This window comes from Pseudophryne corroboree, chromosome 9 (genome assembly GCF_028390025.1).
Source record: "Pseudophryne corroboree isolate aPseCor3 chromosome 9, aPseCor3.hap2, whole genome shotgun sequence".
Taxonomy (NCBI): domain Eukaryota; kingdom Metazoa; phylum Chordata; class Amphibia; order Anura; family Myobatrachidae; genus Pseudophryne; species Pseudophryne corroboree.
The window spans coordinates 280,692,556-280,707,780 of record NC_086452.1 but is presented as its reverse complement, the minus strand read 5'-3'; positions in this window follow the sequence as shown (position 1 = coordinate 280,707,780).

Genomic DNA, 15,225 nt, shown 5'->3' with positions numbered 1-15,225 from the left:
GACTCCATTTAGAAAATGTGCCCGGAGGAGCCGGTCACAGCTAGGAGAGCTCTCCAGAGTTTCTCTAGTAAAGTTTATTTTTAGAGTTTATTATTTCACAGGGAGGCTGCTGGCATCAGCCTCCCTGCTTCGTGGGACTGTGGGGGGAGTAGTGTCCGCCCTGCGGTGTCTGAGCCACTGTGTCCGCTGACAGGACACTGAGCTCCTGAGGGGATAGATTGTTCCCTGCTACAGGGGATCGTTCACCCCAACAGCATGCCGCCACCTGCTTACAGAGCTGAAGATCAGTGGCGAGTGAGTCACTGACCTCCCTAGCAAGCGGGGGGCTGATGTGAAAATGGCGGTATCAGGGTAGGAGCACAGTATTAATTGCGCTCCGGAGGCTCAGTGGTACATAGTGCGGTGCTGTGAGGGGCGCCCTGAGCCAGCGCCTACACCCTACACTGGTCACACAACCTGTCTGGGTCCCGGGATCTCAGCCAGCATAAATCCTCTGGCTAGTATAATCCTAGGAAGAGCTAGAAGACAGCGCCATTTTGGAGGCGGAGCTTCTCAGAGCGGACCCAGCAGCATTCAGTGCCATTTTCTTTCCTGCACAGCGCTGGCCGGGAAGAGCAAGTCCCTCCAAAGCAACTCCAGCTATCTCTCATGGTGCCAGGGGGTTGTAGAAGGGGAAAAAGGCTGCAAAACAACTGTGTAACCTATTAAGGTGCACAGTCAGTGCTGATAGAGGGTCTCCCTTTATCTTAATAGCGCTGTGTGTGGGTTGGCTCCAATCTCTGTGTCTCTCTTTCCATTCTTGGGGGTGAAACTCTGTCTGTCCTTCCCTTTGTGTGTGTGTGGAGTGTCTGTGTTCTCCATTGAGCAATGTCCAGGGACTCTGTGTCATATGGTCCAGAGGATATGTCCTCTCAGGATGATGCCATTCCATGTAATAAGGATTGCACTGGTTTAGCACAGATTCCAGCAAGGGAGTCTGAGTGGTTATCCTCTATCAAATCTATGATTTCTCAGGTTTCAAATAGGGTTGCACAAAATTAATCTGAAACTCAGGCTTTACAGAACTCTATGGCAGTCTGGCCCAGTTCTGGTACATCAGGGCTCCCCGCTGTATATTCACATAAACGTGTTCTTGCACAGATCATGCAGGATGATACCGATTCTGATACTTCAGATGGTGATGGGGATGTGTTACGGTGGGCAGCATCTCTTGCAAAGGGGGTGCAGTTGATGACAGAGGCTATTAGGGATGTGTTGAATATTGCTGATACAACCCCTGAGCAGGTTGAGGAGGCTTACTTCACTGAAAATAAGAAAGCCTCGCTAACCTTCACTGTGTCAAAGGAATTAAATGCTATTTTTGAAAAGGCTTGGGAAAACCCGGATAAAAAATTACAGATGCCTAAAAGGATTCTAGTAGCATTTCCTTTCCCGGTAGAGGATAGGGAAAAAATGGGAAAACCCGCCTATTGTTGACACGTCAGTACCCAGACTCTCAAAGAAGGTGGTTTTACCTGTTCCAGGATCTACCACCTTGAAAGAGCCAGCTGATCGTAAAATTAATAATACACTCAAATCCATGTACACGGCTTCTGGGGCAATACTACGTCCCACTATTGCCAGTGCTTGGATTGCCAAAGCTATTGTAAAGTGGTCAGGCACGTTACTTGAAGACTTGGATACTAGGGAAAAATGTGATGTTGAATTCTTTTTACGTAACATTCAGGATTCGGCAGGATTTCTGGTAGAATCCATGAAAGACCTGGGTTCCATGGCTGCGGGAGTTTCTTCCAGTCAGCTCGTCGAGGACTGTTGTTGCGCCAGTGGTTTGCCGACGTGGAATCCAGGAGAAGTGTGGAGACTCTACCCTACACAGATCAGGCTCTCTTTGGGGAAGCGTTAGATGCGTGGATCTCTACGGCTACGGCTGGTAAGTCACCCTGTCTTCCCTCAGCTGCATCTGCTCCGAAGAAACCCTTTTCTTCAGCTACATCACAGCCCTTTCGGTCTACCAAGCCCAGAAAGGCCAAGCCGTCCAACATCTTCTTTTGGGGAGGTCAGCCCAAGTTCAAGAAACCTGCGGCCGCAGGTTCCCCAGAACATAAACCTGCTTTAGATACACCAAAGTCCTCTGCATGACGGTGGACTGCATGCCCCGGAGGTGGGCCGGTGGGAGCGAGACTCAGGCATTTCAGTCACATCTGGGTGTCATCCGGCCTGGACCCCTGGGTGCAAGATATTGTGTCTCAGGGGTACAGGCTTGAATTTCAAAATCTCCCTCCACCATTTTTTCAAATCAGGCTTGCCAGCTCTGCTGGTGGACGGGACTGTCCTGCAAGAAGCCATCCAGAAGTTGGTGGAGGCACAGGTCATTGAGCCAGTACCACCTCATATGCAAAACAGAGATTACTATTCGAACCTTTTCATGGTACCGAAACCAGAGGTTTTCGGTCAGGCCCATTCTGAACTTAAAATCACTAAACCTCTTTCTGAGGGAGTTCAAGTTCAAAATGGAGTCTGTAAGGGCAGTGATTTCAGGTCTGGAGGAGGGGGATTTCCTGGTACCCCTGGATATCAAGGAGTCATACCTCCACATTCCGATTTGGATGCCGCATCAAGCTTATCTTCGATTCGTACTGTTGGACTGTCATTTTCAGTTCCAGGCCCTACCATTCGGCCTCTCCATAGCACCGAGGGTATTCACCAAGGTGATGGCGGAAATGATGGTTCTACTCCGCAGACAGGGGGTGAACATAATTCCATATCTGGATGATCTGCTGATAAAGGCATCATCCAAGGAGAAGCTGTTACGGTCCATAGCTCTCATGACACAGCTTCTCAGGGAACATGGTTGGATCCTGAATCTTTTGAAATCACATTTGTTACCAACCAGGAGGTTGTCCTTTCTGGGAATGATTCTCGACACGGAAGTGCAGAGGGTTTTTCTTCCGGAGGAAAAAGCGTTGGTGATACAAACAATTGTCCGGGATGTCCTGAAGCCAACCCGGGTGTCGGTTCATCAGTGCATTCGCCTTCTGTGGAAGATGGTGGCCTCTTACGAGGCTCTGCAGTATGGGAGGTTTCACGCTTGGTCCTTCCAACTGGATCTCCTGGATAAGTGGTCGGGATCCCATCTACACATGCACCAGAAAATACGTCTGTCACCAAAGGCCAAGATTTCACTCCTCTGGTGACGGCAATTACCTCACCTACTGGAGGGCCGCAGGTTCTGGATTCAGGACTGAATCCTTCTAACCGTGGATGCTAGTTTCCGGTGCTGGGGCGCAGTCACTCAAGGGAAACCTTCCAAGGAAGGTGGTTAAGTGTGGAAGCCGGCCTGCCTAGAAACATTCCGGAACTAAGAACCGCCTACAACGGTCTTCTCCAAGCGGCCCATCTTCGGAGAAATCGGGCCGTACAAGTACAATCGGACAATTTGACAACAGTCACTTACATAAACCAACAGGGCGGAATGAAGAGCAGAGCTGCAATGTCAGAGGTAACAAAAATCATCCTCTGGGCAGAAAAACACGCATTGGCACTGTCAGCAATCTTCATTCCGGGAGTAGACAACTGGGAAGCGGATTTCCTCAGCAGGCACAATCTCCATCCAGGGGAGTGGGCTCTCCATCTGGAGGTGTTCAAGGAAGTAACAGATCTTTGGGGCGTACCCCAGATCGACATGATGACCTCTCGTCTCAACAAGAAGCTTCGGCGGTATTGTTCCAGGTCGAGGGACCCGCAGGCAGTGGCGATGGATGCCCATGTGACTCCGTGGGTGTTCCAGTCAGTGTACATGTTTCCTCCGCTTCCACTCATTCCAAGAGTTCTCAAACTCATAAGGAGAACAAGGGGTCAAGTGTTCCTCATTGCTCCAGACTGGCCAAGATGGGCTTGGTACGCGGCTCTTCTGGATCTACTGCAAGAAGAGCCGAGGCCTCTTCCTCTTCGGGAGGACCTGCTGCAGCAGGGGCCATTCGCCTATCAAGACTTACCGCGGCTACGTTTGACGGCATGGTGGTTGAATGCCTGATACTCGCTCGAAAGGGCATTCCGAACAAGGTCATTCCTACCCTGATACAGGCTAGGAAAGGAGTAATGTCTAAACATTACCATCGACTTTGGAAAAAATATGTATCTTGGTGTGAGTTCAAGAAATTTCTTGTGGTGGAGTTTCAACTGGGACGAATTCTCCTCTTCCTACAAGCCATTGTGGATATGGGCTTGAGGTTGGGATCTCTGAAGGTCCAGATTTCGGCCCTATCGATTTTCTTCCAGAAACAACTGGCTGCCCTCCCTGAGTTTCAGACCTTTTTGAAGGGAGTTCTGCACATCCAACCTCCCTTTGTACCACCTACGGTGCCTTGGGACCTTAACGTGGTGTTGCAGTTCCTCCAATCAGACTGGTTTGAGCCTCTACATGAGGTTAAGGTCAAATTTCTTACGTGGAAGCCTGTCACATTGTTGGCCTTAGCTTCTGCTAGACATTTGTCGGAGTTGGGGGCTTTGTCCTGTAAAAGCCCATACTTGATCTTCCATGAAGATAGAGCTGAGCTCCGGACATGTCAGCAGTTTCTTCCAAAGGTTGTGTCGGCATTTCATATCAACCTACCTATTGTGGTGCCAGTGGCTACTGACTCCTCAAATTCATCAAAGTCCTTGGATGTTGTAAGGGCTCTGAAAATCAATGTGAAGAGGACTGCTCGTCACAGAAAATTGGACTCTCTGTCCTGTATGATTGTGGCTTAGAGACTGGTGTAGGAAAGAGGGATTTGTGTTCTTGGAATGCTGGGCGGACTTCTCAGTCAAGCGCGATCTCTTTTGTCATGATGGATTGCACCTGAATGAGGTGGGGGCTGCAGTGCTGGGGGGAAGGATGGTTAGTAGGTTGGAAGAGCTATTAAACTAGGAACCTGGGGGGAGGGTTTAGTTAGAAACTATGGGTCATGCAGTGAGAATAATAGGGATGGTGGTAGTGAGTTAATTGGGGTGGAGAAGGGGAGAGGGAAAGAGCAGCCGGTAAGGGTACTTACATGGGTTCTAAAAAGGGTATTAACGAAGGTATTGCCAAAACATTAACTAACAAAAATCTTGTGTCATCATTACAGCATATAGAAAATGAGGTACGGAACATAAGGGAAAATACTTATGTCGGGATGGAGAATTTAGCTTGAAACATTGGGTTGCTCAAAGGGAAGAATAAGGTGGGCATTAAGTGGGGTGGGGGTGGAGAGGGAGCGAGAGGGACAGTCAGTAAGAGTAACTCTAGGGACGCACTAGTAAACCACGATAGGTTACCTTAAAAAAACAAATGGACAAGGGAACCGCTAAACTAAAATGTATGCTTGCAAACGCAAGAAGTCTAGCAGGTAAAATGGGGGAATTGGAATTTTTAGCATCAAAGGCTGAGTATGACATTATAGGTATTACGGATACATGGTGGGACGACTCTCACGACTGGGTTGTAAACTTGGAGGGGTATTCTCTTTTCAGGAGGGACAGGGCAAGCAATAGAAGAGGAGGTGTATGTCTTTATGTTAAACCATCTCTTAAACCATACTTAAAGGAGATTGTTTATGAGGGGACTGGCGATAATGTGGAATCACTATGAGTTGAAATCTCAAGTGGGGGTATTGATGCAAAAAAACTAGTCATAGGCACGTGCTACAAACAGCTGGATATTAGCATACATGAGGAAGAACAACTCTTGCAGCAAATCAAAAGGGCTGCGGGATTGGGGGACATCAAAGTGACGGGATTCTAATTATCCTGATATAAATTGGAGTAACGATTCCTGTGTTAAGGCGAGGGGTAACAGGTTCTTAAATATGTTAAAGGATCAATACTTGTCGCAATTAGTCGAGGACCCAACTAGGAGTAAAGCTACTCTAGATCTAGTAATTACTAATAATGCAGATATTATATCAAATACCAAAGTTGGAGAGTCTTTGGGTAACAGTGATCACTATATGATTACATTTGACATCAGTTTCAGGAAACATAGCTATAAGGGTTCAACCAAAACATTTAACTTTAGGAAGGCTAATTTCAGTATGCTGAGATGTGCAATTAAAGACATGGGGGGTCATTCTGAGTTGTTCGTTCGTTGCTGATTTTCACAACGGAGCGATTAAGGCAAAAATGCGCATGGTACGCAGTGCGGATGCGGTTAGTATTTTAACACAAAACTTAGTAGATTTACTCACGCCCGAACAAAGATTTTTCATTGTTGAAGTGATCGTAGTGTGATTGACAGGAAGTGGGTGTTTCTGGGTGGAAACTGTCCGTTTTCTGGGAGTGTGCGGAAAAACGCAGGCGTGCCAGGGAAAAATGTGGGAGTGTCTGGAGAAACGGAGGAGTGGCTGGCCGAAAGCTGGGCGTGTGTGTGACGTCAAACCAGGAACGAAACTGACTGAACTGATCGCTATTTGTGAGTAAGTCTCGAGCTACTCAGAAACTGCTAAGAATTTTCTATTCGCAATTCTGCTAATCTTTTGTTCGTAATTCTGCTAAGACACTCCCAGAGGGAGGCGGCTTAGCGTGTGCAATGCTGCTAAAAGCAGCTAGCGAGCTAACAACTCGGAATCACCCCCATTGAGTGGGAAGATTTGTTTCATAACAAGTACACTTCGAAAATGTGGGATACTTTAAAAGGGTTGCTAGATAGCAATATTCATAAATTTATCCCTATGAGCAGTAAACGCAGGAGTACTAAACTGAAACCAATGTGGCTTAACAAGAAGGTCAAGGTAGAAATGGATAACAAGAAGTGTGCTTTCAGAGCATTTAAATCTAATGGAAAGGAGGAGTCATTCAAGTATTACAAGGAATGCAATAAAAAATGCAAAAAAGCAATAAGAGCAGCTAAAATGGAAAATGAAAAGCAAATCGCTATAGAGCGTAAAACCAATCCTAAAAAGTTTTTAAAATACATAAACAGTAGAAGGTTATAAAAGGAGAACATAGGTCCTATAAAAGGTGAATTTGGAGTATTAATAAATGATGATGAAATAAAAGTGGAAATACTGAATACATTTTTTTTCTCATCAGTGTTCACCAGAGAAGAATTGATGGTGGGAGGAGTGCATAACGACAGTGACAGTAATGATTGGTGGTTAGATACTTGTTAAAGTGAAGTAGTAGTCCGGGAGAGACTAAGCAAAATTAAGATTAATAAATCACCTGGTCCTAATGGACTTCACCCGAGGGTTCTTATGGAGCTTAGGTCAGAACTAACTAGACCCCTATACTTGATTTTCAATAGTTCAATCAGATCAGGCATGGTACCGAAGGTTTGACGTATAGCTGAGGTAGTGCCATTATTTAAAAAGGAATCCAAAAATCACCTGGGTAACTACAGACCGGAAAGTTTGACATCTATAGTGGGAAAAATATTGGAAGGAATTCTAAGGGATAGCATACAGGAGTATCTACAGACCGCTATGATTATTAGCAAGAACCAGCATGGGTTTGTGAGGGACAGATCTTGTCAAACTAACTTAATTAGCTTCTACGAGGAAGTGAGCAATAATCTCAACCAGGGAAAAGCAGTGTACAGGTATGTGGTCTACTTAGATTTTGCAAAAACCTTCAATACAGTGCCTCACAGGAGACAGATCATCAAATTATAGGAGCTTGGCCTAGGAAAAACTTTGCACATGGATAAGTCTCAATCTAGGGAAACAGGGAAAAGGGAAAACTACTGCACTAGTTTATTTTATGTTCTATTGTATGTTGATTGACCCCATATTACATAATATTTCATTAATATGAATCCGTTAGGGGGTGCTGCCACGTACTATGTTGTTACCAACAGCTGAAAACTAATTTACAAAAGAAAGGAAAGAATTGGTCTTGGGTGGCGCACACGAATAAATGACTTCATAAAATGTAACTTTTAATTCATAATTATTAATAAGACCTGTACCTGTGAAATATTAAAAACCAGCAAAACAATGACAAGACAAAGTGTTACATATATTAAAAATACACACTGTACTCCATGTGTCGTGCACTGTTCACCTATAATCCTTTATTAATGGGTACTATGACCTCTATTGGTGTTGTATGTACTGTCAATTTATTTATGTGAATGCAGATTAATTTCCGTTAATTATATTGCAATTATAGGTTATTTACCAGTAATTAGACAACATTCAAATAATTCATTAACTGCTGGCTCGTGTTACCTCTTCATATATCCTCACATATAGTGATCATCTAAAGTTTATGAGTAATTCATCAATGCCCACATACTGTTGCTGGAAAATACCAGTTATGAATTATAACAAATAAGTTGGGTCTATTAACCCACTCTACAATAACTGGTATCCTGATCTTCAAATTCTGTTGTATCTAAGCCTCTGGTCAGCGCTCTCAAACTCTTGTTGTCAGCGCTTGACACTAATGTACGTCAATCTATTATCAGGGTGTACTGATTGTTACATGTCACCGTTGGCGTGCTCAGCCTTTTATAACAGTGATTGCAGTGTATATCCTGGGTTTAAATATTGTTCTAAGCCTTTAGTCAGTGCTCTCAATCTCCGTTGTCAGCGGATGACAGTACTAAACATCAATCTGTTATCAGGGTATACTACTTGTCATATATCACCGTTGGCGTACTCAGCCTTTTATTACAGTGATTGAAATGTATATCCTGAATTCAAATATTATTCTTATGATAGCAGATCAGCATTGCTGCATTATATACACTACATATGATGTAGTAACTTATCAACAGAATTGTTTCTCATATATATTTATTGTGAGGATTTCCTGAGGAGGATCCACTGCACTATTATCGCAGTTAAAAAGCAGTGAATTATATTACTCACTCCCAATGTGATAAATGGTGTTGTCTAACAGGCTTAACCACTGTGGTAACTTCTATACTGCAAGTGTCTATGTTTCATGTGTAGCCTAACAGTAGATAAATTATAACTTCTGCCACCCTCGTCTATTGTTACAATGTTGCTCACTCTGTGTTCTGAGCAGCTGCGTGTAACAAATATAATGTATGACGTCCTCCTATTCACTGAGTGGCAGGTAATTGTTTGAAACTTTCACTGAGTCTTGCATAACTTTAATACATTGTATTCATTCCAAGTGATCACACATATTCACATGCCATGTGTCAGTACTAAAAAGCTATCTTTTGAACACTCTGGTCTCAGTTAGTAACTGTCTGTTTTATTTTAATTATGCCATATGCGGCTACATGTAGTGATCACTGAATATAACAGATAATGCTGTTCAATTCACTTGGAGGGGGCAGTCACTTAATATATCTACTGTGGTATTAATTATACTATGTCCTTTTCACTGCAGTATAGACAAGTGTGTAAGGGTACATACACAGGTACTGGGCGTTGGATTATAGTCTGATATTAAGCCCTTATCATATCTTCGGGCTGCTAGATCTCCTATACTGCTCAGTAATTACTTCCATTACACATAGGTATAGTCTGAGTTTAACATGTTTCATTGCATAACACGTCTACATCCTAGACCAGGCATTCCCAACCGCGGTCCTCAAGGCACACCAACAGTGCAGGTTTTAGTGATATCCAGACTTCAGAACAGATGGTTAAATCAAAATAACTGAGGTACTAATTAAGTCACCTGTGTTCAAGCCTGGATTTCACTAAAACCAGGACTGTTAGTGTGCCTTGAGGACCGAGGTTGGGAAACACTGTCCTAGACTCTTTCACATTTAGACAGTCACACACAATACTAGCTAGCACGAGTTATTAGCACAGTGGTACAGTGTGAACCACCGACGCGCGTTTCACAGATCGTTTTTTCAGGGCTAACCCGAATGTCATCAGTAAACTAAATTTAACCATAATACCGCTCCAATCACGGAGAGAGTTCCCGATCACGTGAGTTATTCATCCTATCACGTTACAGTGCTCCTTTCTGAGGAGTTTGTTCTACAGCAGTCCGGTCACATGAGCTAACTAAGCCTATCCCGGAGCCTGTACACCATTTACTAGGGGAAGAGATAACGTTATACGCTTGTCTTCTGCTATGTATTCCGCTTTCTAGTCACATGGCCTGATTAGACCAATGGGAGAGTATCGTGGATCTTCATGCTCTGTAATTTGGTAAAATTCAGTGACATAATTGATTAATGGTAAAAATACTCACAGACAATGGTCTACTTTTACGTGTAAATAATAACAAAATTCATAATTGAGACAATATTTATAATTAAAGTTGACACTATATTATCTTAATAATGTGGTTGTGGGCCCAACCACCTTTAATTTTTATGTACAAAATTATTCACAGTAAGTTATTTGCACATCACATATAATTATGACACTTACAATGCACTAGTTAATTATCATAAGTTCACCATTATAATTAGTCACTCAAAGGATGTAACTCACATTTCACGAATTAGTCATGATTTATGAAGTAAGACGACACAACTGTATTTATGTTTGGTCACACATCTATCATTTTTTTGTTGCATGTACACGTTTGTAATTTTAATTTATTTTATTTGATTTGAATTTCACATTGAGCTGCGTTTTTTTCTGGAATTCATAAATACAAGAAACACTGACATTACACATGGGTCTCATAAATGAAAGGATCGATTAACAATACACACCTACACTGTAATAGTAATGAGAAAGACCATGCTAAATAAGAGTAATGTAATTTATATATACTACAGAGCATGAAGATCCACGATACTCTCCCATTGTTCTAATCAGGCCATGTGACCAGAAAGCGGAATACATAGCAGAAGACAAGAGTATAACGTTATCTCTTCCCCTAGTAAATGGTGTACAGGCTCCGGGATAGGCTTAGATAGCTCATGTGACCGGACTGCTGTAGAATAAACTCCTCAGAAAGGAGCACTGTAACGTGATAGGATGAATCACTCACGTGATCGGGAACTCGCTCTGTGATTGGAGCGGTAATATGGTTAAATTTAGTTTACTGATGACATTCGGGTTAGCCCTGAAAAAACGATCTGTGAAACGTGCGTCGGTGGTTCACACTGTACCACTGTGCTAATAACTCGTGCTAGCTAGTATTGTGTGTGACTGTCTAAATGTGAGAGTCTAGGACAGCGGTGGCCAACCTGTGGCTCTTGAGCCGCATGTGGCTCTTTCTTTATTCAGATGTGGCTCCCTACACTCTAAATCATGTGACCACAACAGGTACAGAAACCGCTGCACTCCAGCCAGACACACAGCAGCACTACAGGGACTAAAAACTGGAGGAGTCAGATACTAGAGGTGAGACACCCACAAGCAAACAGAGGACACATTAGGGACTGCTGCAATGGCACGAGTTGATGGGGGAGCTGTAGTGATACATGAGGGTGGGCTAGAGTGACACATGGCAGAGCTGGCTGGAGAGACACAGGAGGGTCCTGGCAGGAGTGACGTGGGAGGGTGCTGGAAGTATTGACACGGGAGAGCTGGCTGGAGTGACACGTGGGGGAGCTGGCTGGAGTGATATAGGAGTGTGGTAGCAGGAGTGACACATGGGGGCTCTGGCTGGAGTGATATAGGAGTGTGGTAGCAGGAGTGACACATGGGGGTGCTGGAAGTAGTGACACATGGGAGAGCTGGCTGGAGTGACATAAGAGGGTGGTAGCAGGAGTGACACATGGAAGAGCTGGCTGGAGTGACATAGGAGTGTGGTAGCAGTAGTGACACATGGGGTTGCTGGCTGGAGTGACAGGAGGGTGCTGGAAGTAGTGACACATGGGAGAGCTGGCTGGAGTGACATAGGAGGGTGGTAGTAGGAGTGACACATGGGGGAGCTGGCTGGAGTGACACAGCAGGGTCTGGGCAGTAGTGACACATGGGAGACCTGGCTGGAGTGACACAGGAGAGTGTCTTGGCCGTAGTGACACATGGGAGAGTTGGCTGGAATGACATAGGAGGGTGCTAGCAGGAGTGACACATGGGGTTGCTGGCTGGAGTGACAGGAGGGTGCTGGAAGTAGTGACACATGGGAGAGCTGGCTGGAGTGACATAGGAGAGTGGTAGTAGGAGTGACACATGGGGGAGCTGGCTTGAGTGACACAGCAGGGTCTTGGCAGTAGTGAACATGGGAGACCTGGCTAGAGTGACACAGGAGAGTGTCTTGGCAGTAGTGACACATGGGACAGCTGGCTGGAATGACATAGGAGGGTGCTAGCAGGAGTGACACATGGGGGAGCTGGCTGGAGTGACAGGAGGGTGCTGGCTGGAGTGACACATGGGGGAGCTGAAGTTTATTATGTAAATCTGGCTTTTTCAATTATTTTTTTGTGAAAGTGGCTTTTTCAATGGATCTGGCTTAAAAAAAATTATTTTATGTCGTTCTGGCTTTTTCAATGTATTTTATACCAGGGGTGTGGTCTAGCAGGCACAAGGCCACATTCCATTTTTGCATGTGTGCCATCGGCTCAATGTCGGCTCTTTGACGTACCTAACAAGATTTTTTGGCTCTTTGTCACTGACTGGTTAGCCACCCCTGGTCTAGGATGTAGATGTGTTATGCAATGAAACATGTTAAACTCAGACTATACCTATGTGTAATGGAAGTAATTACTGAGCAGTATAGGAGATCTAGCAGCCCGAAGATATGATAAGGGCTTAATATCAGACTATAATCCAACGCCCAGTACCTGTGTATGTACCCTTACACACTTATCTATACTGCAGTAAAAAGGGCATAGTATAATTAATACCACAGTAGATCATACTTGCCTACCTGACCCTCTCCATGAGGGAGAAAATGCTCTGTTCCTGGACTTTCCTGGTAATGTTTGATTGCCATCACCTGTGGTGAAACACATTTCTTATCAATTAACTAGCTCACCACAGGTGATGGCAATCATACATTACCAGGAAAGTCCAGGAACAGAGCATTTTCTTCCTCATGGAGAAGGTCAGGTAGGCAAGTATGCAGTAGATATATTAAGTGACTGCCCACTCCAAGTGAATTGAACAGCATTATCTGTTATATTCAGTGATCACTACATGTAGCCGCATATGGCATAATTAAAATAAAACAGCCAGTTACTAACTGAGACCAGAGTGTTCAAAAGATAGCTTTTTAGTACTGACACATGGCATGTGAATATGTGTGATCACTTGGAATGAATACAATGTATTAAAGTTATGCAAGACTCAGTGAAAGTTTCAAACAATTACCTGCCACTCAGTGAATAGGAGGACGTCATACATTATATTTGTTACACGCAGCTGCTCAGAACACAGAGTGAGCAACATTGTAACAATAGACGAGGGTGGCAGAAGTTATAATTTATCTACTGTTAGGCTACACATGAAACATAGACACTTGCAGTATAGAAGTTACCACAGTGGTTAAGCCTGTTAGACAACACCATTTATCACATTGGGAGTGAGTAATATAATTCACTGCTTTTTAACTGCGATAATAGTGCAGTGGATCCTCCTCAGGAAATCCTCACAATAAATATATATGAGAAACAATTCTGTTGATAATAAGTTACTACATCATATGTAGTGTATATAATGCAGCAATGCTGATCTGCTATCATAAGAATAATATTTGAATTCAGGATATACATTTCAATCACTGTAATAAAAGGCTGAGTACGCCAACGGTGATATATGACAAGTAGTATACCCTGATAACAGATTGATGTTTAGTACTGTCATCCGCTGACAACGGAGATTGAGAGCACTGACTAAAGGCTTAGAACAATATTTAAACCCAGGATATACACTGCAATCACTGTTATAAAAGGCTGAGCACGCCAACGGTGACATGTAACAATCAGTACACCCTGATAATAGATTGACGTACATTAGTGTCAAGCGCTGACAACAAGAGTTTGAGAGCGCTGACCAGAGGCTTAGATACAACAGAATTTGAAGATCAGGATACCAGTTATTGTAGAGTGGGTTAATAGACCCAACTTATTTGTTATAATTCATAACTGGTATTTTCCAGCAACAGTATGTGGGCATTGATGAATTACTCATAAACTTTAGATGATCACTATATGTGAGGATATATGAAGAGGTAACACGAGCCAGCAGTTAATGAATTATTTGAATGTTGTCTAATTACTGGTAAATAACCTATAATTGCAATATAATTAACGGAAATTAATCTGCATTCACATAAATAAATTGACAGTACATACAACACCAATAGAGGTCATAGTACCCATTAATAAAGGATTACAGGTGAACAGTACACGACACATGGAGTACAGTGTGTATTTTTAATATATGTAACACTTTGTCTTGTCATTGTTTTGTTGGTTTATAATATTTCACAGGTACAGGTCTTATTAATAATTATGAATTAAAAGTTATATTTTATGAAGTAATTTATTCATGTGCGCCACCCAAGACCAATTCTTTCCTTTCTTTTGCACATGGATAAGTAACTGGCTGGATAACAGGGTACAGAGAGTATTGGTCAATGGGAAGTCCTCAATCTGGACCCCAGTAGTCAGCGGAATACCACGAGGGTCCGTACTCGGGCCACTACTGTCCAACATATTTATCAATGACCTAGAAATAGGCCTGGAAAGCACAGTATCAATCTTTGCATATGTTACTAAACTGTGTAGGGTAATTAATTTGGAAATAGATGTGGAGTCTCTGAAGAATGATTTATCTAAACTTGAAACCTGGGCGGCTGAATGGAGAATGAGGTTCAATATAGAAAAATGCAAGATTATGCATTTCGGGACTAAAAACAAACTTGCATCCTACATATTAAATGGGGAAAGTCTAGGGGTAACAGTACTGGAAAAAGATTTGGGAGTGCTCATTGATAATAGGCTTAATAAACATACACAATTTCAAAGCGCAGTAAAAGAATGCAAGTAAGGTGCTAGCGTGTATTAAATGGTGAATTGAGACAAAAGACAAGGATGTAATCCTGCAGCTGTATAAATCATTGGTACGTCCGCACCTGGAATATTCTGTTCAGTTTTGCGCACCACTGTATAAAAAAGATATCGGTGAACTCGAAAGGGTTCAAAGATGAGCTACTAAATTGATTAAAGGGCTAGAGGGGCTGGACTACGAGGAAGGGCTAACTAGGTTGAATATGTATACACTGGAAAAGAGGCGTCTAAGAGGAGACATTATTAATATCTTCAAATATGTAAAAGGGCATTACAAAGAGTTATCAGAGGAATTATTTATTAAAAGAATACTGTTTAGGACACGTGAGCACTCGCTGAGGCTGGAGGAGAGG